We start from the raw sequence: 24,982 nt of genomic DNA, 5'->3' as shown, positions 1-24,982 counted from the left end.
AGAAATATATTTTCCTACAAAATAGGAACTACTTATGCCAGAAATGATTAAATAATCTCTTAAAATACATACTTGAATTTATCAAAAATCTGACAATCTGGAATGATGAAATTCCTATAAAAGGAGAGATCATTCAAGATATAATTAGGTTCACAAAATACTTTTATAATAAGGGAATTATAATGAGGTAATTATTTACATGATCAATTTTACCTTAGTCACAGTGATTTTTTTTTCTAATGATATTAAACATCAGTAAATAAAATAAATCTTATTAGGTACTAGGGATGTTCATTTCTAAGTTAAAAGTTCTTCTTTTTGTAATATAATCACTAAGCCTGTAGTATTTAATTCATGTTAATTCTTTTTCTAGAAATAGTCCCTTACAGGAAATCAATATGTTTTAGTGGAAAGATCAATGAATTAGGAGTCAGGAAAAAAAAGTTTTCAGTAATGTCTTTGGCTAATGCCAGGTGAGTAAGACACAATTCTTTGGAATTTCAGTTTTCTAATCAGTAAAATAACTGTTTCCTCATGGTTGTTCTGATTATCAAATAAAGTCATGCCAATTAGAGCACTTTGAAAGTGTAAATACTACTATAAATATAAGAAGAATATTTTGTCATTCATTTATTTGGGCTGTCTTTATCTTTGAGGTATTTAGAAGCTTTTAACTATTGCTTCTTTAGAAACAGTTATCAAAACAACTGAATCTGAAGATATTGACCCATGTCCTCCATATTCACTGGCATGTCAAATTGTGTTCAATATAATTCAACATGTGTTCAATATAATTGTGTTCAATATAATTATAAATGGTGAGGTATATTTATACTTAATTTCAATAAAGGTATTTAAACTTTTCCCTTATTCCCCTCCACAAATAATGCTAAAATATTTACAGGCAATTTGGACTTAAATATCTCACATGTTTGCAGATATATATATATATATATATATATATATATATATATATATATACACATACACTCACACACACATACATATATATCTGCATATTATAGATAATATTTCTAAAATAGAGTCTCAATCTCATGGACTATTAGAATAAGAGACCTTCAAGTTACAATATAATATAAAATAACATATTCTCTTATATGACTTTGATTATTTGTGATCAAGCCTGTGCTCAAATATCTGGAGTAATAGTGAGTTTATGTTCTGAGGTAAATATTAAGAAAAGATTCTTTATTTTGTCTCCCCAAACTGCCTCTGGGTATCTTCAATCCTCTGGGATCTGAGCTTTCTTGGAGACCATACAAAATAGTTCTACTCCCTTTCTCCATGACAGCTTTTCAGATATATAAAGGTAGCTTTCAAGACCACCACTTTTCTTATTCCTGGTTGCACTTTTGATGATTTATCAAAGACTTTCCATGTGACACAGTTAATTTCACTAGGAAGCTGTTGCTGTGATTCAGAAGAAAGTAACTCAGAACTTAACCTATAGTACTTGATCTGGGAATGATAAAGAGGTATCAATGCAAAAATATATTACAGTGCTAGAACCAACAGGGATTGAAAAACAATTTTTTTGGAAAGGGGGAAATCAAAGATGACACTGATCTTTTAAGTTGAAGTCAATGGGAAGATATAAGGTATAACATTATGGGCACCATTAGCATAAATGAAGCAAACAAGAAAGATTATTTCATTAGAGAGTGAACAAGATACACTGGTGCTTATACATACAGTTTTAGATGCTGATAAGTTGTGCAAATTGAAAAGGGCAAAACAGAGTTGAAAAATATATACTTAGAACTTGAGAGCGTTTGCAAGGCTAAAGATTTAAGGGCAAAGTATTGAAAGTTACTGGTAATATTAAATATTTAAAATAGTTCACTTATAACATAAATAATAGGAGTTGTTAAGGTTTGTATTAAATTGGAATATACATGTTAAGTTTGATTGTTGACCCACTAACCATATTTTTGAATCTTGCTTGGTGTGAAGATTGCTAAAAAGAGAGCTAAGAAAAAATTCCCAGGAAAAAAATTGCTTTCATAGCAGTAGGCAAAATGACCATTGAAACAGAATGCAAATATTGCATAAGACTGAGAAGAAGTGGTCTACAAATGAGAAAGAGGAGAACAAAGAACTGATACAGAATCACAGCAACCAGAAAAAATCAAGGGAGTAACACGGTCAAATGACAAAAAGAGCTAAAATGAAGAAAGAGAAAAGACTACTATGCTTTTTAGCTTCTGATCTTTGAGTAATATAGTATATTTTATTTAGAATGACATGGCAGGGACCTATAGACCCAATTGAATGACATGGAAGCATAGACAGACAACTAAAGAATTTTGAAGAGAAGATATTGAAATACAGCATTGTATCTTGAGGTGGAATCAGGAATTAAAGACTTGTTTGTCTTTATAAATAAATAAAGGAAAAGGCTGACATCAGGGAAGCAAAGAATAAAGAATCTAGGGACTTAGAGACAAAATGTTTTCTCTGAAATGGGAGAAAATAAATGATCAGTTTATATGTATGTAGATTTTGAAACTGAGAAGAGAGACATTGAGAGATGTCATGATGTGATGATACTCCAAACCCAGACTAGATCTGGATTATGTTTGATAATATGTAACTCTAAAAGAACTAGAAATACATTTAAACAGCAAAAGAATATGAGTCAAACATGTTCCACTGTGTTTTAAATTACCTATAATAATAATTAGTTTTCTGATAAAGGGGTAAACCTAATTGCCCTAATCAAAAGTCTAGAATTATACTCATTATTCTTCTCAATAATGAGAATAATGAGGTATATTTATTACTTCACTTGCAAAAAAGGCCTTTAAACCCAAAACAAAAAAATGAAATTTTAAAATAAAACATTAGTTTTTCATCCTTTTATTTTTCTTTAAAAATAAAAATCTAAAGAATACTGTTACAAATTTTGAAAAACCAGTATATCTCTAATGGTAAAGCAGAAAACCCCAGAGATATAGTTACATTGTGATATATTTCAGTTCATAACATCTCAGTGGACCAAGCACAACACAGTCTCTCTCTCTCTCTCTCTCTCTCTCTCTCTCTCTCTCTCTCTCTCTTTCTCTCTCTCTCCCTTTTTTTGTTTTACTAAAATTTCTTGAAAACTGCATCACCCAGATCAGCCTTTGAATCAATGGGTTGATACTGCTTTATGCCAGTGGGAGACAAATTTATATGCTGTATGTGGCAATAATTATGTCAACTAAATTAAATGACTTTTTTATTTTCTGTTGATATAATTTTCCCATATATCCTTAGATAAGGCCACTTATATATATGCAAAAAACTGTGCAAATTAATTACCTACTCTCTGACTGGGAGCGGTTTAAGATAAAATAAAATCTAGGGACCTTAAGGGGAACACTTTTATTTTACTTACTGTGTATTTGACGTGATATTTACTTTAGAGAAATATAATTTTGTGAAAGTTTCAGAATATTTGGACATGGCCAGCCTTGGAAATGTGTGTTTATTCTATATTTCATAAATCATATTGAATATTCAGGTTTCTGTTTACAGATAGAATTACTTATAATATGCAAATGCCAACATTACACTACATCATTTTTTTCATTACAAAGGAAATAAATTGAAGGGAATCCATTTCTCCTAATTTTTAAAAAAAGTAATATTTTATCTAGGGCTCATTAATAATGATATTCTATTATTTAGTTAATACCTTAGTAATGAATAATAATCTAGATATTGGCATAAACAGTCACATAATTATGTGTGAAATCTCCACAGAGGGAAGGTAAACCAAAAACAATCACTTCAAACAATAAAGCTGAAATCTTTGTAAAGTAAGTTATCTTGAATACCTAGTGTCTTATTCATTAAAATCAAAGTACCAGAGTTATGCTGGTACTACAGAGCTCTGCTGCCAAACACTTGCATACAACACCTGAGCCATTAGAAGTCCACAACTATTGTTCTAAGAGGAAGAGAGCAATATACTATATATAAGTAGGTTTTGTACTGCAGTGAAAAATAACCTTTCCATTAAAGGATACACACAAAAAAGTACAATAATGGAGAGGCCATTTTTCATTTCTTGGAAGTAATGAAGTACTTTGTTATAAAATAAAAACTCTTGTGTATTTTAAACTATGTGGAGAATAAAGAAGTGCTTCTAACTTCAGACAGCACAAAGAGTTATTATATAAGCAAAATTTTACATACTTCAATAGTCATTAGTTCCTGTTAACATACTTCCTTTGATAACCATTTTGAGTTATAAACTACTTCATAATGTTTTTCTGAAATAGAAGTGCTTTATTTTCTAATCAATAGTGTTTCTAAAATATTTTTTAGCTGTAGATGTACACAATACCTTTATTTATTTTATGTGCTGCTAAGGATTGAACCCAGTGCCTCAAACATGTGAGGCAAGTGCTACACCACTGAGCTACAACCTCAGCCCTTAATCAACAGTTTTAAAAGTGCTAAAGCAAGTGGATATCTACAGCTCCTACATACCCATGTTTTATTGAACAATAATCTCTACCCCAAGAATAATGCTCACTTGACTTACATTTGTCTTCAGGTAAAATATTTTCTCAAATTAAATTAATTTTCTTAATGATCTGAAACTGTTATTTGTTTTCCAAAAGTTTTTGAAGAAAATATGAAAATGGCTCAGAGAAATCTTGGTGAGGTCCTAGTGAAAATAGATTATCTTTATAATTGATAAAATTAGTATTTTGTATTGTGTATTTCGTTCTAAAATCTTTGCACCTGAACTATTTAAACAATATTTTGAATATTATTTTGTGGAAAAGTATAGGGTCTTATCATGTGGACCTTTGATATTAAATTCTTGTTTTGAACTGAGAGCAAAAGAGACAATAATATTAACTTTTAAATACCTGCCTTGTTCTGATATCTACTTTTATAATTCCAGTGTTCTCTAGGATTTCATTTGCATGGCCCTTAATTGACACATTATTTGATCAGTAAATAAAGTTTGTCTTATATCTCAGTTGAAGAAGGTGGCCTGATTTAGGTCCTAATTTAGCTGGTGATATTGAGAACTTACTGATGGTAGAGGTGAACTACATTTGGCTCAGCTCAATCTGATGAAATTCCAAGCTCAGCCAGAACAAATAAAGGTGATAAGTGAAAGTTGTTATTCATTCGCAATAAAGGATAATGGCTAAAGAACAAAAACTCTAGAGTTACATTATTGGGTTCAAATTCAAGCTTCATCACTTAATAGCTGTGTGTAATCTTAGGCATGTAAATTATGAGTGCCTTGTTTTCACTATCAGTAAAATGGGATCAATAATAATGCCATATTTAAAGTATTAATATGAGAATTAAGGACAATGTCATGTGTTACATGTTTGTTAAAATATTTGTTGTATAAAAACTTTTGATATTTCAACTTTTACTATTAGTATTAATTAGACTATTGAATGTCCTGCAATCTTATTGAGTATATTACAATACTCTTACTGTTTATCTGTTTTCTCTAGAGAATGATATTAAGGTCTATTTTAAAGCAACAGTTTCTCAATTAACAAGAATGTGTGTAGAACAGTTAATTTATGGAGATATTTCTCCAAAAGATTATGGTTCTCTATTCTGGAAACAAAATTATGTTTCGCTGTTCACTGGGTGGTCATGCTATGCTGCATGATAGAATGCAACATGAATGTGACCATGGACAAAATTCAGATAACTGCCACTCAGAGAAAAGACTGGAGTAGCTAAGAACAGACAATGTGAACACCAGTCTCAAATGTAAAGCATTTATTAACATCAAGAGAAAATGTAGAATGCATAAGACCCAGTACCTTGCAATGTGTTGATTTTCCATGGCTAGTGGATCCAGTGCAGCCTTTGTGGATGCTGAGGTTGTATACATTCTCCCTCATGCCGCAGTAAAAAGATCACATTCCCTCCCACCTTGGATTAGACATAGTCTTGAGGTTGGCCAGGAGACAAATGTTGCAACTTTAATCAAAAGAAAAAAGTACACATCAAGCTTGGAATAAAGATATTCATATACAAAGAGATTTGGCTATTATAGGCTGCGAAAGTGCTTTCTCTCTTTGCAGTGAAATGTTGCAGGCCAAGAGCTATTTTTACATCACCATGCACAAGGTTACCTTTCTCAACCAAAGGTTTTTTAAAAGATGGGGAATATATATATATATATATATATATATATATATATATATATATATATATATTTATATTTGTATTGGGAATTGAATTCAGGAGTACTTGACACTCAGCCACATCACCAGCCATATTTTGTATTTTTATTTATAGACAGGGTCTCACTGAGTTGCTTAGCTCCTTGCTGTTGCTGAGTCAGGCTTTGAACTCACAATTCTCCTGTCTTGGCCTCCGGAGTTGCTGGGACTACACGTGTGCAATACCACACCTGGTTAAAGATAGGAAATATTAAAAGATGTTTTTGTTGATTTAGGTGATCTAGCAGAGAACTAATAATTGCTAATCTAAGAAAGAATGGTGATGATTTCAGGAATAGTTTGCAGTCAGAAGAGAATGGGATTCAGTGTGAATTCATTAACCTAGAACAGGGACAGAGTAGACTATCTGGGCCCGTGGAAAGACGAAGAAATACTCTACTGTCTGCATTATGAGAGAAACAAGAAAGCAATAACATGAGCTGAGAATGAAAAGGGGTTGTATTAGAGGTTTGAGGAGAAGAAGGTGGTGAAAAATAGTGACCTTTTGAGAGGTGAGAAATTTTTTTCTAAGAGAGAGAGAGAATTTTTAAATATTTATTTTTTAGTTTTCAGTGGATACCATCTTTATTTTATTTTTATGTGGTGTTGAGGATCGAACCCAGTGCCCTGTGCATGCCAGGCGAGTGCGTTACTGCTTAAGCCACTTCCCCAGCCCCAAGAGGTGAGAAATTTTATCAACAAGGGAAATGAAATATCATTGCCAGGATACATTAAAGTTCATTTCAGGTTTGTATCCCTAAGTCAAAGTAGAAACAATCAATATGATGGGATATTTCTTCCATATTCAATTCTTCAAGTTTGGATATAGAGTAGGAGGATAGTTGGGTTTAGCCATATAATTATGTTGCAGTTAACAGAAGGTGAAGGTAGTTCAGGATACACTTTAAGGAGTATAGAAGTCTTCCCTTATCTGCAGAGGATATATTTCAAGACGCCAGTGGATTCCTCCATTGATAAGACACAACCATACATATACAATATTTTTCTTATCCATGCATACTTATGATGATGTTTAATTTATAAATTTGGCAGATTATGAAGATAACAACAATAATAAAATATAAAAATTATAACAATATCCCATATTTTGGGAATGTGCTCTCTCTGAAAATATCTTAGTGTATTTTCATTTAACAGAAACACTTTATGGCTTCTCTTCTTTTCCTTCCTTATTGCCAGCATCTCTACTCTTATGTTTTGTCACCATTATTCAATAAAACAGAGGTTCCTTAAATACAAGTTCTGCAATACTCTGAAAGTCAATCTGATTCACTTTCATTTTGTTGCATATGGATTTCAAGTTTTCCCAGCACCATTTGTTGAAGATGATATCATTCCTCCATTGCATGCTTTTAGCCCCTTTATCAAATATAAGATAGTTGTAACTTTGTGGATTAGTCTCTGTGTCCTCTATTCTGTACCATTGGTCCACCCGCCTGATTTGGTACCAGTACCATGCTGTTTTTGTCACTATTGCTCTGTAATATAGTTTGAAATCTGGTATCGCTATACCACCTGATTCACACTTCCTGCTTAGAATTGCTTTTGCTATTCTGGGTCTTTTATTTTTCCATATGAATTTCATGATTGCTTTATCTATTTCTACAAGAAATGCCGTTGGGATTTTGATTGGCATTGCATTAAACCTATAGAGAACTTTTGGTAATATTGCCATTTTGATAATGTTAGTTCTGCCTATCCATGAACAGGGTATATTTTTCCATCTTCTAATATCTTCTTCTACTTCTCTCTTTAGGGTTCTGTAGTTTTCATTGTATAAATCTTTCACCTCTTTTGTTAGGTTGCTTCCCAAGTATTTTATTTTTTTGGAGGATATTGTGAATGGAGTGTTTTTCCTCATTTCCGTTTCAGAAGTTTTGTCCCTGATATACAGAAATGCCTTTGATTTATGCGTGTTGATTTTATATCCTGCCACTTTGCTGAATTCATTTACTAGTTCTAGTAGTTTCTTTGTTGACCCTTTTGGGTCTGCTAGGTATAGAATCATGTCATCTGCAAATAGTGATAATTTAAGTTCTTCTTTTCCTATTTTTATGCCTTTAATTTCTTTCGTCTGTCTAATTGCTCTGGCCAGTGTTTCGAGGACTATGTTGAACAAAAATGGTGAGAGAGGGCATCCCTGTCTTGTTCCAGATTTTAGAGGGAATGCCTTCAACTTTTGTCCATTCAGAATTATGCTAGCCTGAGGCTTAGCATAGATAGCTTTTACAATGTCAAGGTAAGTTCCTGTTATCCCTAGTTTTTCAAGTGTTTTGAACATAAAGGGATGCTGTACTTTGTCGAATGCCTTCTCTGCATCTATCGAGATGATCATATGGTTCTTATCTTTAAGTCTATTGATGTGGTGAATAACATTTATTGATTTCCTTATATTGAACCAGCCTTGCATCCCAGGGATGAATCCTACTTGATTATGCTGCACAATTTTTTTGATGTGTTTTTGTATTCGATTCGCCAGAATTTTATTGAGGATTTTTGCATCTAGGTTCATTAGAGATATTGGTCTGTAGTTTTGTTTCTTTGAGGTGTCTTTTTCTGGTTTCGGAAGCAGGGTGATGTTGGCCTCATAGAATGAATTTGGAAGAGCTCCCTCTTTTTCTATTTCCTGAAATAACTTGAAAAGTATTGGTATTAATTCTTCTTTAAATGTTTTGTAAAACTCCGCTGTATACCCATCCGGTCCTGGGCTTTTCTTGGTTGGTAGTCTTTTGATGGCTTCTTCAATTTCATCCATTGATATTGGTCTGTTCAAATTGTGTGTATCCTCCTGACTCAGTCTGGGCAAATCATATGACTTAAGAAATTTATCGATGTCTTCACTATCTTCTATTTTATTGGAATATAAGTTTTCAAAATAATCTCTAATTGTCTTCTGTATTTCTGTAGCATCTGTTGTGGTATTGCCTTTTTCATCCCGTTTGTTAGTAATTTGAGTTCTCTCTCTTCTTCTCTTCGTTAGAATGGCTAAAGGTCTGTCTATCTTATTTATTTTTTCGAAGAACCAACTTTTAGTTTTGTTAATTTTTTCAATAGTTTCTTTTGTTTCAATTTCATTGATTTCTGCTCTGATTTTAATTATTTCTTGCCTTCTGCTACATTTGCTATTGTTTTGCTCTTCCTTTTCTAGGGCTTTGAGATGAAGTGTGAGCTCATTTATTTGTTGTTTTCTTCTTTTTTTGAGGAATGACCACCAGGCAATGAATTTCCCTCTTAAAACTCCTTTCAGTGTGTCCCATAGATTCCGATATGTTGTGTCTGTATTTTCATTTATCTCTAAGAATTTTTTGATTTCCTCCTTTATGTCTTCTGTAACCCATTGATCATATTGTTCATTTTCCATGTGATGTAGGATTTTCCCTTCCTTCTTTTATCATTAATTTCCAGTTTCAATCCATTATGATCAGATAAAATGCATGGTATTATTTCCACCCCTTTATATTTACTGAGGGTTGCCCTATGGCATAATATATGGTCTATTTTTGGGAAGGATCCATGTGCTGCTGAGAAAAAAGTATATCCATTTGATGATGGTTGATATATTCTATATGTGTCAGTTAAGTCTAGGTTATTGATTGTGGTATTGAGATCTATAGTTTCTTTATTCAACTTTTGTTTGGAGGATCTGTCCAATGGTGAGAGAGGTGTGTTGAAGTCACCCATAATTATTGTGTTGTGGTCTATTTGATTCTTGAACTTGAGGAGAATTTGTTTTATGAATGTCGCAGCACCATTATTTGGTGCATAAATATTGATAATTGTTATGACTTGTTGGTGAATGGTTCCTTTTAACAGTATATAATGTCCTTCTTTATCCCTTTTGATTAACTTAGTCTTGAAGTTGATTTTATTCGATATGAGGATGGCCACCCCTGCTTGCTTCCGAGGACCGTGTGCGTGGTATATTTTTTCCCATCCTTTCACCTTCAGCCTGTATGTCTTTTCCAATCAGATGTGTCTCCTGGAGGCAGCATATTGTTGGATTTGTTTTTTTTAATCCATGATACCAGCCTATGTCGCTTTATTGGAGAGTTTAAGCCATTAACATTCAGAGTTACTATTGATACATGGTTTGTACTTCCATCCATGTTTGATTATTTATCCTTTTTTAAAAAAATTTAGTTTGTTTCTGCATGATTATCTTTCCCCTTGCCCTCTGTCTTTACTGAGGCACTTCCCTCTGATGGTTTTGGTTATTGATTTTCATTTCTTCCTCATGTAGTGTTTTGCTCAAAATGCTTTGCAATGCTGGTTTTCTGGCTGCAAATTCTTTTAACTTTTGTTTATCATGAAAGATTTTTATTTCATTGTCATACCTGAAGCTGAATTTTTCTGGATACAGAATTCTTGGTTGGCATCCATTGTCTTTCAGTGTTTGAAATACATTGTTCCATGACCTTCTTGCTTTCAGCGTCTGTGATGAAAAATCCGTTGTTAACCTTATTGGTTTACCCCTGAATGTAATCTGTCTCCTTTCTCTTGTAGCTTTTAATATTTTCTCTTTGTTCTGTATATTGGATATCTTCATAACAATGTGTCTTGGCGTTGGTCTACTGTGATTTTGTGTACTAGGTGTCCTGTATGCATCTTCAATTTGTATATCTGTTTCCTTTTTTATTTCTGTAAAGTTTTCTGTAATTATTTCATTCAGCAGGTTACTCATTCCCTTGGTTTGAATCTCTGTACATTCTTGTATCCCGATGACTCGTAAGTTTGGTTTTTTATGTTATCCCATAACTCTTGGATGTTTTTCTCGTGATTTTTTACCAGCCTTTCTGAGTTGGCTAGACTCTTTTCAAGATGATATATTTTGTCTTCATTATCTGACGTTCTGGCTTCTACTTGCTCCACTCTGTTAGTGATATTCTCAGTTGAGTTTTTAATTTGGTTTATCGTTTCCTTCATTTCTAGAATTATTGTTTGATTATTTTTTAAAATCTCTATCTCCTGATAAAGATGCTTAACTTCTTCTTTTATCTGTTTATGTAATTCATTCTCAATGTGTTGTTTCGCTGCTTGAATTTGCTGTCTTGTATCCTCTTTAAGGTTCCATTCCATCTGTCTAAGGTGTTCCTTGAATTCTTTATATGACCATTTTTCCGATGACTCTAGGTCCTCCTGAATATTTAGGCTGTCCTGCATTGTTTGTACTCCTTTTCTTCCTTGCTTTTTGAAGCTGCTAATGTTACTTCTTGTTCTGTTTGACTGCTGAGTTACTGTTTACTCCTATAAATTTATTTGATGCTTGGGAGGAAAGGTATTAGAAGGGAAGGGAAGAAGTCACTAAAGAGAATGAGAGTAAGCAGGTAGAATTCAAGGAAGTGGGGATAAGATAATTGAAAAGAAATGAAAAGACAAAAGAAAAATAATAGGAAATAAAAAAAGAAAAAAAAATTAAAAAAAATAATAAAAAAAATTAAAATTAAAATTGGAAGAAAAAAAATTTAAAAAAATTGTAAAAATAAAGTAAAAAAAAGAAAGAAAAATGAAAATGAAAGAAAAAGCCAAATCAAAAAAAAAGAGAGAAAAGAAAAAAAAAAAAACACTAATAAATGCAGTCTTAGAGTTTGATTAACTTCTCTTCCAGTAGGTGGCGCTGTGCCCACCAGGCCAAGTTTCTCCTGTCAATATGCGGGAACCAATCACTGTGCACCAGCTCCTCCCAGACTGGGTGAGTCTCCAATCCTGAGTGCCTAGGGCCTCCTCTTGTGTCTAATCACTTCCCCACTTTTCCTCTAGCCAGGCCCCTCTCACGGGTGCCGCTCACCACAATACTGGGTACATGCCAGGTCTGCTGCTCCTGGGAGCCCTGTTTTCATGAATGACTGGGCACGCTCTTCCAGTTTGCCATTCCCTCAGACCCTAAGTTTTTAGAGCTTGGGTCTGAGAATCCTCAGCGAATTTTACTTGCCCTCCGGTAGCCACAGCCCTGGTAGCTGGTGCAAGAGACCTCAGCTGTCAGCACTGGTGGGAGCAGTAGTTCTGCGCCGCGGGTCCCGCGCCACCTCTAATTCCCTCGGTCTGGCTACCGCGCTCACGGGAGAGCTGGGAGGGGCCCTTAAGTTTTCCCCGATGTGTCTTGGTATTTGTTTTTTAGGGCTTGGCTAACTTCACTTAGCATAATCTGCTCTAATGCCATCCATTTCCCTGGAAATTCAATGATTTTGTCATTTCTTAGTGCTGCATAATACTCCATTGTGTATAGATGCCACATTTTTTTTTATCCATTCATCTATTGAAGGGCATCTAGGTTGGTTCCACAGTCTAGCTATTGTGAATTGTGCCGCTATAATCATTGCTGTGGCCGTATCCCTATATAGTGCGCTCTTTTAAGGTCCTCAGGGAATAGTCCGAGAAGGGCGATAGCTGGGTCAAAGGGTGGATCCATTCCCAGCTTTCCCAGGAATCTCCATACTGCTTTCCAAATTGGCCTCACCATTTTGCAGTCCTACCAGCAGTGTACAAGTGTACCCTTTTCCCCACATCCTCGCCAGCACTTTTTGTTTGACTTCCTAATGGCTGCCAATTTTACTGGAGTGAGATGGTATCTTAGGGTGGTTTTGATTTGCATTTCTCTGATTGCTAGAGATGGTGAGCATTTTTTCATGTACTTGTTGATTGCTTGTATGTCCTCCTCTGAGAAGTGTCTGTTCAGGTCCTTGGCCCATTTGTTGATTGGGTTATTTGTTATCTTATTGTTTAATTTTTTTAGTTCTTTGTACATTCTGGATATTAGGGCTCTATCTGAGGTGTGAGGGGTAAAAATTTGTTCCCAGGATGTAGGCTTTCTATTTACCTCTTTTATTGTTTCTCTTGCTGAGAAAAAACTTTTTAGTTTAAGTAAATTCTATCATATCCACAATGATTAAAGTGTCTACCAGAGCAATTATGAATTTAACTCCCCATGTTCACTCTACTGTTTAATGTCCTTTGGGATTCTTTAAAAAAATAAGATGCAATGTCATAATGTCATTTGAAATTTGGGAACCAGTTTTATTATTGGGCTTTGGTTCAGATTTTTTAAAATCTAGTAAGCACTCCCCTAAAATGTGTTAATATATTAACATTTATCAGCTGTAAATTTTCATTTGGAACACAGTAAGCTTTTTTCATTGATGCATTGTATTTCTGATTATTAAAATTTATGCTATATATAGAAATTCCCATAATTTAGTTATATTCAAAATGGATATTTCAAAGTAGACCTGAGTTGAAGTCTAGTGACCTATGTTAATTTATTCTTTGTCAAAATCAGAGAAAATTATTTTTTAAAAGAGACAAATTTGAAATGTCTAGATGAAAGAAAATATTCAGAAGCATAAGTCCCATAATGATATTTATGTGATGGGAAAATCTGCTTGTCCCTCATTCCAAATATATGTAGACAGAAGTAGTTAGCTTTGGTGTTCAATGGCCTAGTATACAGACAGTTCTATGACAAGCTACAGTCTATTTCAAAACAAATAGAAGAGCCTGATGGTTTCCAACACACAAAAATTATTATTGTTTTTAGAGATGAAGATGCAAAGAATCATGATTAGATTATTACACATTGTATACAAGTATCAAATTATTATACATAACTTATAAGAATGTTCAGTAATTATTTGCCAATAAAACTAAAAATCTAAGTTTCCCCTTTAAAATGGACAACTAAAATTTTGGATTTTTCCCCTTTATTTTGCATTAATGGCAGAAGTGATTAATATTGAACATAATCATAACCTACTAAGAGGAAGTCTGTTCATTTTTTAAAATTCCAAATGAAATAAAAATTGGTTTCCTGAACTTGGTCAAAAAGAAATCTGTGTGCATGTGTGTGTGTGTGTGTGTCCATGCATGCAAGCACGTGTGTATGTCTTATTTTCATTAAAGAAGGTTACTGTTTCATTGAAAACTGAGTCAAACCATATTTGTTATTTTTTTTAAATAAAATTTTCATTTTGACTACACTTATGGAAATATTATTCAAGGAAATAAACTTTCTTAAACTACACAGTTTAACTGTCCATTAAATGTTTCATATAGGGAAGCAAATTGTTGAGTTTTTCAAATGTTTGCTACATTGTCTACAAAAAGGAAAATGCCACAATTCGGGTGAAGAAGTACACTAAATTTCTCATCATTGTCACTAGAAGCCATTTAATACAATATGAATAATATCTTCATTTCAAAAGATTTGCTTATGTTAATTTGGGAACTTCCCAGCTGCCTCCCACTCTCCCCAATCAAAGTAAAGTTTATACAATATGATTTTAGTCTTTTTTATTTGAATCTTAAATATTGCCAAGTGTGAGTTTTACTCTCTTCTTGCATTGAAATCTTTGGAGAACTTTTTTTTCAAAAGTGAACACAAATTTTATCTCACTCCAGTCCACATCACAAAATGGAGTCTTAGTCAACCATAAAGAACAGTGAAACTATGGCATTTGCATGTATGGGGGAATAGATATGATCAGTGTGAACATTAAGGTAATATAGAATCTTCTGTATATGGGACAATGGGTTGGCCAGAGGCTGAGTTCATGATAAATTTTCTCTGGCCTCTATTTTGTCAGAAGATGCATTAACATTAAGCTAAACTTGAACATATCCCTCATTATTTACTTAACATAAAAAATCAAAATACTTGTACTTTTAAGATAATTGGATAAACCCATAACTGAACACTGAATTGTCAAATTTTCTCTAAGATATAAAGATTATTTGGAGAAACGAATCTGAAGTATATATAAATCCTTGATAATGTATATATTCTCTTTTTTTATTCTTTTTTTATTGGTTGTTCAAAACATTGCATAGTTCTTGATATATCATATTTCACACTTTGGTTCAAGTGGGTTATGAACTCCCATTTTTACCCCGAATACAGATTGCAGAATCACATCAGTTACACTTCCATTGATTTTCATATTGACATACTCATGTCTGTTGTATTCTGCTGCCTTTCCTATCCTCTACTAACCCCCCTCCCCTCCCCTCCCCTCTTCTCTCTCTACCCCCTCTACTGTAATTCATTTCTCCCCCTTGTATTATTTTTCCCTTTCCCCTCACTTCCTCTTGTATGTAATTTTGTATAACCCTGAGGGTCTCCTTCCATTTCCATGCAATTTCCCTTCTCTCTCCCTTTCCCTCCCACCTCTCATCCCTGTTTAATGTTAGTCTTCTTCTCATGCTCTTCTTCCCTACTCTGTTCTTAGTTACTCTCCTTATTACCTGAAATTACCCTGAAATTTTATCTCACTCCAGTCCACATCACAAAATGGAGTCTTAGTCAACCATAATGAACAGTGAAAATATGGCATTTGCTGGTAAATTTATGGAATTTGAGACCATCATGCTAAATGAAATGAACCAGGCACAGAAATTCAGATGTTGAATGATGCTTTCTCTGATATGTGGAAGATAATTCAAAATAAGCATAAAAGAAAAACAACAAAGAGTGGGGGCTTGGTTCATCAAAACAGAAGATCCATTGAGTAGAGAAAGGAGATTGAACAGGTGGTAGGAGGGACAGTATAAGGGAATAACAGTTGAATGAATCTGGCCTAAACTTCCTATGCTCATATATGAATATAACACAGTGAATGTCATCATCGTGTATATCCACAGGCACTAATTGACAAAAATTATATAAGTAAATTAGCAGTCAATTATAAGGAAGGAAATAGGGGAAAGAAAGATAGGGAAGGGGAAGTGCTGGGTACTGACTTAGAGAAAATTATATTCCATGGTTTTATAATTGTGTCAAAATGAATCCTAAAATTATGTATAGCTAAAAGGAACAATAAAAAATAAAAATAAAACAAGAAGAATACAAACAGTAATAAATGTTAGAGAGAATATGGGGGGAAAGGGAATGCTTTTACATAGTTACTAGGATTCTAAATTAGTACAACCACTATGAAAATCAGTATGGAGATTCCTGAAAAGAGTAGAAATCGAACCACCATATGACCCAACTATACTACTCCTTGGTATTTATCTTAAGGAATTAAAAGCAGCATACTATATACCATGTTTATAGCAGCACAACATACAATAGCCAAACTTTGGAACCAGCTTTTGCCCATCAACAAATTAATGGATAAAGAAAACATGGTATATATATATATATATATGAATGAGATTTATTCAGCCATAAATTAAAAAATGGAATGGTATCTTTTACAAAACAAATGGATGGAATTTGAGACCATTATGTTAAGCAAAATAAGTCAAAATCAGTAAATAGTAAATGTCTAGGGTTACCTGTTTTCTCTCATATGTGGAGACTAGAAAAGAAAAAAGAAAAGAAGGATGGAGGGCGGGGGTCTCATGATAATTGAAGGGAGATTGTTACAGGAAATGGACCCAGGGAGGGGGAAGAGAGGGATAAGGGAAATACTGGAGAAAGATATTAGCCAAATTATACTGTTGTATGTTGTGCATGTATGAATAAATATTATCAAATCCCACTATTATGTACAGCTATAACTAATACAATATGAAAAAAAATTAAAATGAATATATTTAAACACTAGTTTGGAAAGTGGAGTTTGGGACACAGTTGAATTACATCCCTTAGGACAACATTGTGTGTGAATTGCTTTATTTAGAACACATTTAGGAAGAAACATATTTTTAGTAGCTTGCATGAAGTTTAATTAAAAATCATGTTTCTTTTTTTATCCCCTTTATTCAAAAGAACTGTTGCCACTCCTAAATGGCAGCTCAGCTGTTAATATCATCTCAGTGACTTTATAAGACGAGTCACAGTATTCAATTACACTTGGATACAGAATAAACTGAGAAAAAGTATGAATAATTTAAGCAAAAGACAGAATGCTTAGTTATAATATTAGTACTTTCATGAAAATTGGTAAGATTCAAGCTTCCCAGTGTTTCTAAGGACAAATGCATTACTGGTATAGTTGAAAACTTTTACTCCTGTTTTAAATGTTAAATTTGGGATTATCTTCACTTAAATTACCCTCATGTTGTTCTTTTTTTCTTATCCCAGAGGCAACATATAATTTTAAGCTGCTTGTGAAGCACTGAGTAAATTTCCTGACTCCCCATTTATATACAGGGAATTTGTTTTATTTTAGTGGTAATTGGATTTTCATCTATTTTTATGGCACTCAGTAGTTATATCAAGTTTTCATTTTTAAATTGTTTTAAGGTAATTATTTTATTTAAACATGACCAAGAGTACCCATTACATTTGAAATGATGGGAAATGTGTGCCATTTTATGTTAAGTGCCTCTAAGGGAAATAAGATACAGAAATTTAATAGCCACTTGAGACACTGTGAACACACAACTCACATACACATTTTTTTGGTGTTTATTTAGAGACCATAAATATGCAATACTAAGCAAAATTTTTTTCTTATACATATTATATTTGAAACCTTTGTTTGCTTTTCATATATACTTGAATGTCCCACACAAAATGTAAAAGTAAGACTATGTATACAATCCAATACGTGTCAAAATAGAAGGTACACTGACTCCAGTGAAATTTAATAAAATTAAATTACTTTGTGCCTTATATATCAATGTAAGCACAAATAATTCTGCTTTCTAAAAGACTATTTTCCTTTTATATACTCTTAGCTTGTTAGAAACATGAGTGAACTTTTGCAATATTTTAATTTAAAACTCAGATATTTCTTTAGGTGCTGCAATATAAGCAATCAGTTAATTATCCAGCAAAGATTAAAGGAGGCATGCAATGCAAAATTCAATTAAATTGCATATGATTGCTTAATATGTTGAGAGCTGTTTCTCCAGGCAACCAAAATTATATATAGTTCACAAAGTATTGTTTTATCTTCTATATCTATACTTTCCACTGACTCAGAGAGATTTTGCTCCATTTTAATGTGATCCCTTTCCATGAAAATATAAAAAAAAGTTATTGCTATAGTCATCGTCTTAGTAATACTACTAAAATACTTGCCCTGGTAGGTTTATAAAATCAGAGGCAACTGCTTAACCATCAGTATATTATTAAAGTGCTTTAATTGCCAACCATGAAAAAGATGACCAAGCTACCTATAAGTCATATTTATGTATTTGACTGAACAATTATATATTTCAGGTATTGGTGAGACTACTTGATTCTCTAGTGAAGTTGCTAGTTGTTCTTTATACTCTAAGTCAAAAAGAAAGAAAGAAAAGAGATTAATACTAGATTTTAGCTTTTTATTTAATTTCATGGTTTTGAGTTTCCAGCCAGTGACTAAAAGAGAAAATAATATGCATAGTGTTACTTTCTAGGTAGAATGGTAAATAGACCATTGTGTAAATGCAGAAGTCTTCTTAACAGGATTCTGTTTCTGCAGATAAATTTAAAAGGCTACATGCTGAAGTACACACTTCAAACTGTAAATAAAGACTAGTACGGGGGCTGGGGATGTGGCTCAAGCGGTAGCGCACTCATCTGGCATGCGTGCGGCCCGGGTTCGATCCTCAGCACCACATACCAACAAAGATGTTGTGTCCGCTGAGAACTAAAAAATAAATATTAAAAATTCTCTCTGTCTCTTTCTCTCTCTCTCTCTCCTCTCTCACTCTCTCTTTAAAAAAAAGACTAGTACATCTGAAGAATAAAATTAGGAAGGGAAATAGTTCCTTGGAGATTTTGTTTTTTACACATTGCTGCATTGATAAAATGACTGCAATGAACACATCGCTTGTAATGATTCCCTTTCTATAAGCAGGGCAACAAAATGTCTAATAACCATCAAATTTCACTCTCCTCCAGATCTAATCTATATGGTGTCTAATTTGTCTCAATTTTACATACTTACCCTCCTCATAGTCTGTATACTTCCCTAAAATGCACATGCCTAGAAACACGTCTGGTAAATTTGCATTTTACATTTTTAGTATTAATCTGATAAATTTAAGTTTGTTAAGGTATTTCTACAGGTATTTTTGTTCTCTAAATCCTTCTCAAATATTAGCTCTAGGAACTTATAGTTTGAAATAAGAGCCCTTTATGTGTCTGAATTTCAAGTCAGAACCAAAGCATGGGTGTGAAGTATTTAGTAACTCTTAAATTAAATTAAACCGTGGAAGTACCCATTTTTTGGCTGCCTCTAAGACTAATCTCGGTACTGTGATGGTGTAATAACAACTATGGAATTGAACTTTCTTTTTATTATAACTTCAAAATATGCCAGGTTATTAAAAACTACATAAAATATAACCTCACATGAATCCACTTCTGAGTTACAATTTTACTTTTATTTTAAATTGTAATTTTCTAATTATATAGAATTTTCACTCATTGTTATAATGTTTTTTGGAGGTTAGGACAAAACTATGCCTGATTTCTTCATGGGAAGTACAAAAATCTCATTATAATGAAGGGAAGCTTTCATATGAGTTGAAAAGAAGAAAGAGATGGGTCTTGATGCCTTAGTGAAAATTAGGTTTATATTAGCTTAGAGAGTTTTGAAGAAGAAAAGTGATTGTTTATCTATGTTTATATTAGATAAACATAAAAAGTTATGTTTATCTAATATATTTATTCTCCAAATTTGCAGAAAAGCACTGCATTTTCCAAGCTATGGATTTGATTTAACAGCTTGACAGAAATGTCCCTGGACACTAAAAGTTCACAATGATCTATACCTTACAAAAGACTAACTTGACAAATCTTGTTTCAAATATGTTTATACATTCTTGCAGTCTTTGGCAAACAAGAGTTCAAATAGTACCAGCTCCAGTTTCTTAACTCCTAGTAACATAGGAAGCTTTGGGAATGTTTGAAAGAAACCAACAAGGATTTACAATGTTGAAGGGTTTTTTTCCTGATTATCATATTTGTGCTCCATAGTAAATTTGCCTAAATTTTCTGATTAAAAAATGATGGCTGTACCAAATTCTTTTCTTTCAGTAGCTCAAGAGCATCTTGTTATTTATGTAAGATAACTTTAGTTTTGTCACACGAAATTTTGGAAAAAGACTTTGTAAGGATAATATGGAGAAATAGTACTGACAAATGTAACAAGCTTCATTGTTTTCTCAAGGGATTATGTGCTGCTAAAGAAAACAGGAGTGGTTTGTTTTTATACTAATTATCTTGCTGCTCCCTGCTTTCTCAGATTTCCATGAATATGTTTCTTTTTGCATTTTATGACTTGCCAATCTTCTTTCTCTCAGTACATTTTTCATTATTCATGATGTCTGAATGAGTTTCTTTCTTGGTTAGTTGTCTACCTACATAGCTTTTTTATTTTTTATTTTTATTTTTAGGTGTAGTTGGGCACAATGTCTTTATTTTGTTTATTTATTTTTATGTGGTGCTGAGGATCAAACCCAGGGCCTCTCGTGTGCTAGGCAAGCAGCTCTGTCACTGAGCTACAACCCAAGCCCCCCATCCCCCCAAGGAGCTCTTTAAGAAGTGGAATTTAGGCAATTTTAGACAGTTTACATTTTTACTCTCTCATAACCCCCCTTCCTCATTCCCTCCCCACCTCTCTCTCTCTCTCTCTCTCTCTCTCTCTCTCTCTCTCTCTCTCTCACACACACACACACACACACACACACACACACACCTGAAAATACGTTGTTCCAAGCAAATTAGCTGTGATCTATTTGTATATCACAATGTATACATTTTTTCTTCTAGCTATTTTTCAATTAGAATATTTTCAATAAGAATAATAAGAATTTTGAGTTGAGGGTTTTTCTTTCCTCAAATCAAAATTTTACAACTGCCTTTCCCTGAAAGTTTTCAGGAGAATTGGTAAGAATGCCTTTTCTGGCCTGGGGTTGTTGCTCAGCACTTACTTTACACATATGAGGCACTGGGTTTGAACCTCAGCACCACGTAAAAATAAATAAATAAAATAAAGTTATTATGTCCCTTTACACCTAAATAAAAAAGTTTTGTTTTTGTAAAAAAAAAATATTGCCTTTTCTGCCTTCATAGACTTATGTCTAGAATCAGAGAAATTCAACATCTCGGAAACATTCCATTTGCCCAATCAGAGATTTTAATGATGAAAGTGTTACAGTTTTCCATATGTTTCTGAGTTTGAGGAGGTACCAAATTAAGGAACCAAATTAAGATGGAACAGGGAGATCAGAAGAAATGTTTCAGAGTAATCTTTGCATAGTGACAAATTGAGGAAGGAGAATTAAATTTGCTGAAAGAATATATGAATTTACTCTTTGTTTTTTCTCTAATGTTGGACATATCTTTAATGATTTCCATAAAATTTTAAGTCAGAGTTTTTTTGCAATTATCTACTATAATAGTGTATTCCATCTATAATATATTATAGATTGATCTATAATGTATTATATTTATAAATTGATTTCTAAACACAAAGTTAGGAAGATCTCTCTTTGAGTGTCTGACTCTCCACTGTTGATTTGGAGAGCAGTATGAATCATTGAACATCTGAAAGCATCAGTTTCCTACTCTTTACGCATGGGAAGGAAATACCCACTCACAAACATCTTATGGGGATTACATGTGATAACTTGTGCAAAAATTTTTTCTATATAGTAAAAAGCCATTTAAATGTAAATTCAACATTCTCTGAGCTCTGATCATCTCTCCAAGAATGTCCAATTATAATCTTTCTTACTTTCCTTCATTGCTACTGGTTTTCCTTATGTTCCTTAAACACACTGAATTTATTTCTGCCTTAAGGCTTTTGTATATGCTGTTTCTCCTTCCTAGAATGTGAACAGTATATATATATATATATATATATATATATATATATATATATATATGTAAAATTACGTGTCTGTTTTATATTTTTCTTCATGTCTGAGGTCATCTACACTTTTGGTACAGTCATCTTTTCCTATCTTGAAATATAATACATGTTATTGTTCTTTTATGGACCTGATCTCATTTAAACAATAAAATTGTCTTTTATTTCCATCTCTCTTGTACTTAGAATCGATGGCAATTAGGTGCTGTTTTCATTGAAGGACTGATGGAGAGTTTAGATAAATACTCATTTTATTCATTCATTAACATGTTAAAGCAAAAATATCTACATTTTCAAAAGTTCATCAAGTGTCTTTTTCTTCCCATTTTTTTTTACTAGAAATATGTTACCTATTTTCAAAGGTAAAATAAATATGTTCAAATGACCAGAGAAAATTAAAGTTGGGGACTTTATTGCTTCTGGATGAAATTTAAAACCTATGTGCTCTCAGATATTATTAGAAAAAACTCAGGCAGCTACTAATGTGCTGAATAACCATGTAGTTTTGACTACTAGTTTGGGTCACACTAAATTACAGTTAAATGATATATCTGGTTAGAAGGCTTGATCAGAATTATTCTTGTGACATATCTCAGAACAGTTTCACCTCCATGTGAGTGAACATTCTTGCCCTAAAACAAGAGGAATCCAGGCTACTAGGTCAGAAAGCTGGGAAATTATTATGAATGCTAGAACAAAAGACTGTAAAATATTGAAAGAACTCAATCATCTCTTGTACTGTGGAATCCTGTAAGGCAAAGATTGGTTTCTTTCATTTCAACTATATATAGTAAAATATGTTTAAATGATGATAAATTGTGAGGCCAGTTTTTTACAGTAAGAGGAGTGATATTGGAATCTCGAGTGCTGAGTATTTTGTACTTATTGAAGAAGGTAAGTCACGAACACATTTACTCATTATTTTAATAATTTCACAGATTATACAAGCCAACTGGGAAAATTAGGTTTAAGTAGAATTATATTTTTCAGATAAGTGGAAGAAATAATGATTGAATTTAACTTTTTAAGTTTTAACCATAAGGCAATGAAATTAGAAAGTAAGGAAAACATAAGAACAATGTGTAATATTTCCTAATTTTATCACTAATCATACAAATCCATAAAAAGTTAAATTGTTTTTTTGTAGTATTATAAGGTAAAACTTATGTTAACTTGGTTTAAAATGAGAATCAATATGGGTGCATATGAAAAAATATATAAATAGGACTATATATAAAACATACATAACTAAAAATTTTTAAAAAGTTTGTCACAGGAAACATACCTATGGGATAGAATTAAATTTTGGGGAGATAATGATTGATTAAGGTATACTAATTTGAAACGGTTTTTACAGTCCATAATAGAGATGCACTGGATGTATATTTTGACAAAAGTCCCAAATGACTAAATAATAAAATTAGTATTGTTCAAAGTTTCAGTCATGGAACATCCTTTTTTTAAAATATAAAATGCTATAATTTATTATCAATGTTCAAACAGTCTGTGACAGTTTGTTGTTTTTTAATTACTTATGAATATACAACTGAATATGATATAAATAAAAACGTGTTTATAAATTATTAATCAATAAATCTCTTTAGAGAAATTTTAGAAATTGCATAGTTATTTTTTTTCAACAGAATTCCATTCTATAAACATTGCTTACCATTACTGTTGCTTGTGGCAAAATCAACAAGTGAGTTCTACGTTTATCTTCTGTTTTTCTTTCCCATTAATCTGGGGATCCCCTTTAAAAGGAAAAATCTTTTGTGCTTTCCTGAAATTTATCTGTCTCTTTCTTCCTCTGGGTCTCTTCTCCCCTCTCTTCAGGTTAATGATAGAATTGTTGTTTTCATATTTCGATGAGGACACTTAGAGTAGCCCCAACTTATACCAAAAGGCTAAAACTCCGGTATTTTCTTTCTTTTTTTCCATAAGATTTGGTCTCACTTTGTTGACTAAGCTGGCCCTGAACTTGTGGGTTCAAGTAATTCTTCTGCCTCAGTTTCCAGAGTAGATGGGTTCAAAAACACATATCATTGTGCCAATCAACAAAATGCAATATTTCATAATTAGTGCAGAAACTGAAATTTTATGTTAAGTAATAGTTACATTGCAGTTGTATGAGAGAGATAAAGAAAGAGAATAAATAGACATATAACTTCTCTCATAACAGAATCACTAAAATGCAGAAAGGAAACTACTTTGCTAAGTAAAGCAATGAGATACTGCATTTAATGAGGAAAAATATGATGGTAACTGATGGGAGATTCAGAATATAAGTTGATTACAAGAAATTTTACTTAGACTAAAAACATACTCTTTTTTGTGGGGGGTGGTACTGGGGATTGAACTCAGGGCACTCAACTACTGAGCCACATCCCCAGCCCTATTTTGTATTGCATTTACAGATATGGTCTCACTGAGTTGCTTAGCACCTTGATTTTTCTGAGGCTGACTTTGAACTCTTGATCCTCTTGTCTCATCCTCCCAAGCTGCTGGGATTACAGGTGTGTGCTACCATGTTCAGCAAAAAACATACTCTTAGTTACTTCATTCTCAACTGTAGTTATATCATCTTAAAACATTAACAGAGGATGATAACTGATGCTCAGCATCAGTAATGTCTAAGAGAAATAATTTCGGTGTGTAAATTGGCTTACATTCAAAAAAAATTTTCTATTTAAAGAGTAAATGCAGAAGAGCTAAAGTAAGTAACAAGAACACATTTCAGAAGAAAAGTTAGAGAAAGTAATTTAGAAATGTGTACAGATGGGTAAAGGAAAGTATATTCAAGAATGACTGAAAAGGAGCTCATGATAGTTTCTTTTAATTTGATTGTTTCTGTCATAATAGTATTTATTGTTTTCATACTTAATGTAGACACTTTACATTCTATTTATGTAGAATAGTCCCAACATAAAAGGCTAAAGCTCAAGTATTTTCTTTCTTTTTTTTCCCATAATATTTGCTCTCACTTTGTTG

Source organism: Urocitellus parryii, chromosome X, assembly GCF_045843805.1.
Source record: "Urocitellus parryii isolate mUroPar1 chromosome X, mUroPar1.hap1, whole genome shotgun sequence".
Classification (NCBI taxonomy): domain Eukaryota; kingdom Metazoa; phylum Chordata; class Mammalia; order Rodentia; family Sciuridae; genus Urocitellus; species Urocitellus parryii.
This window is presented reverse-complemented; position numbering follows the sequence as displayed.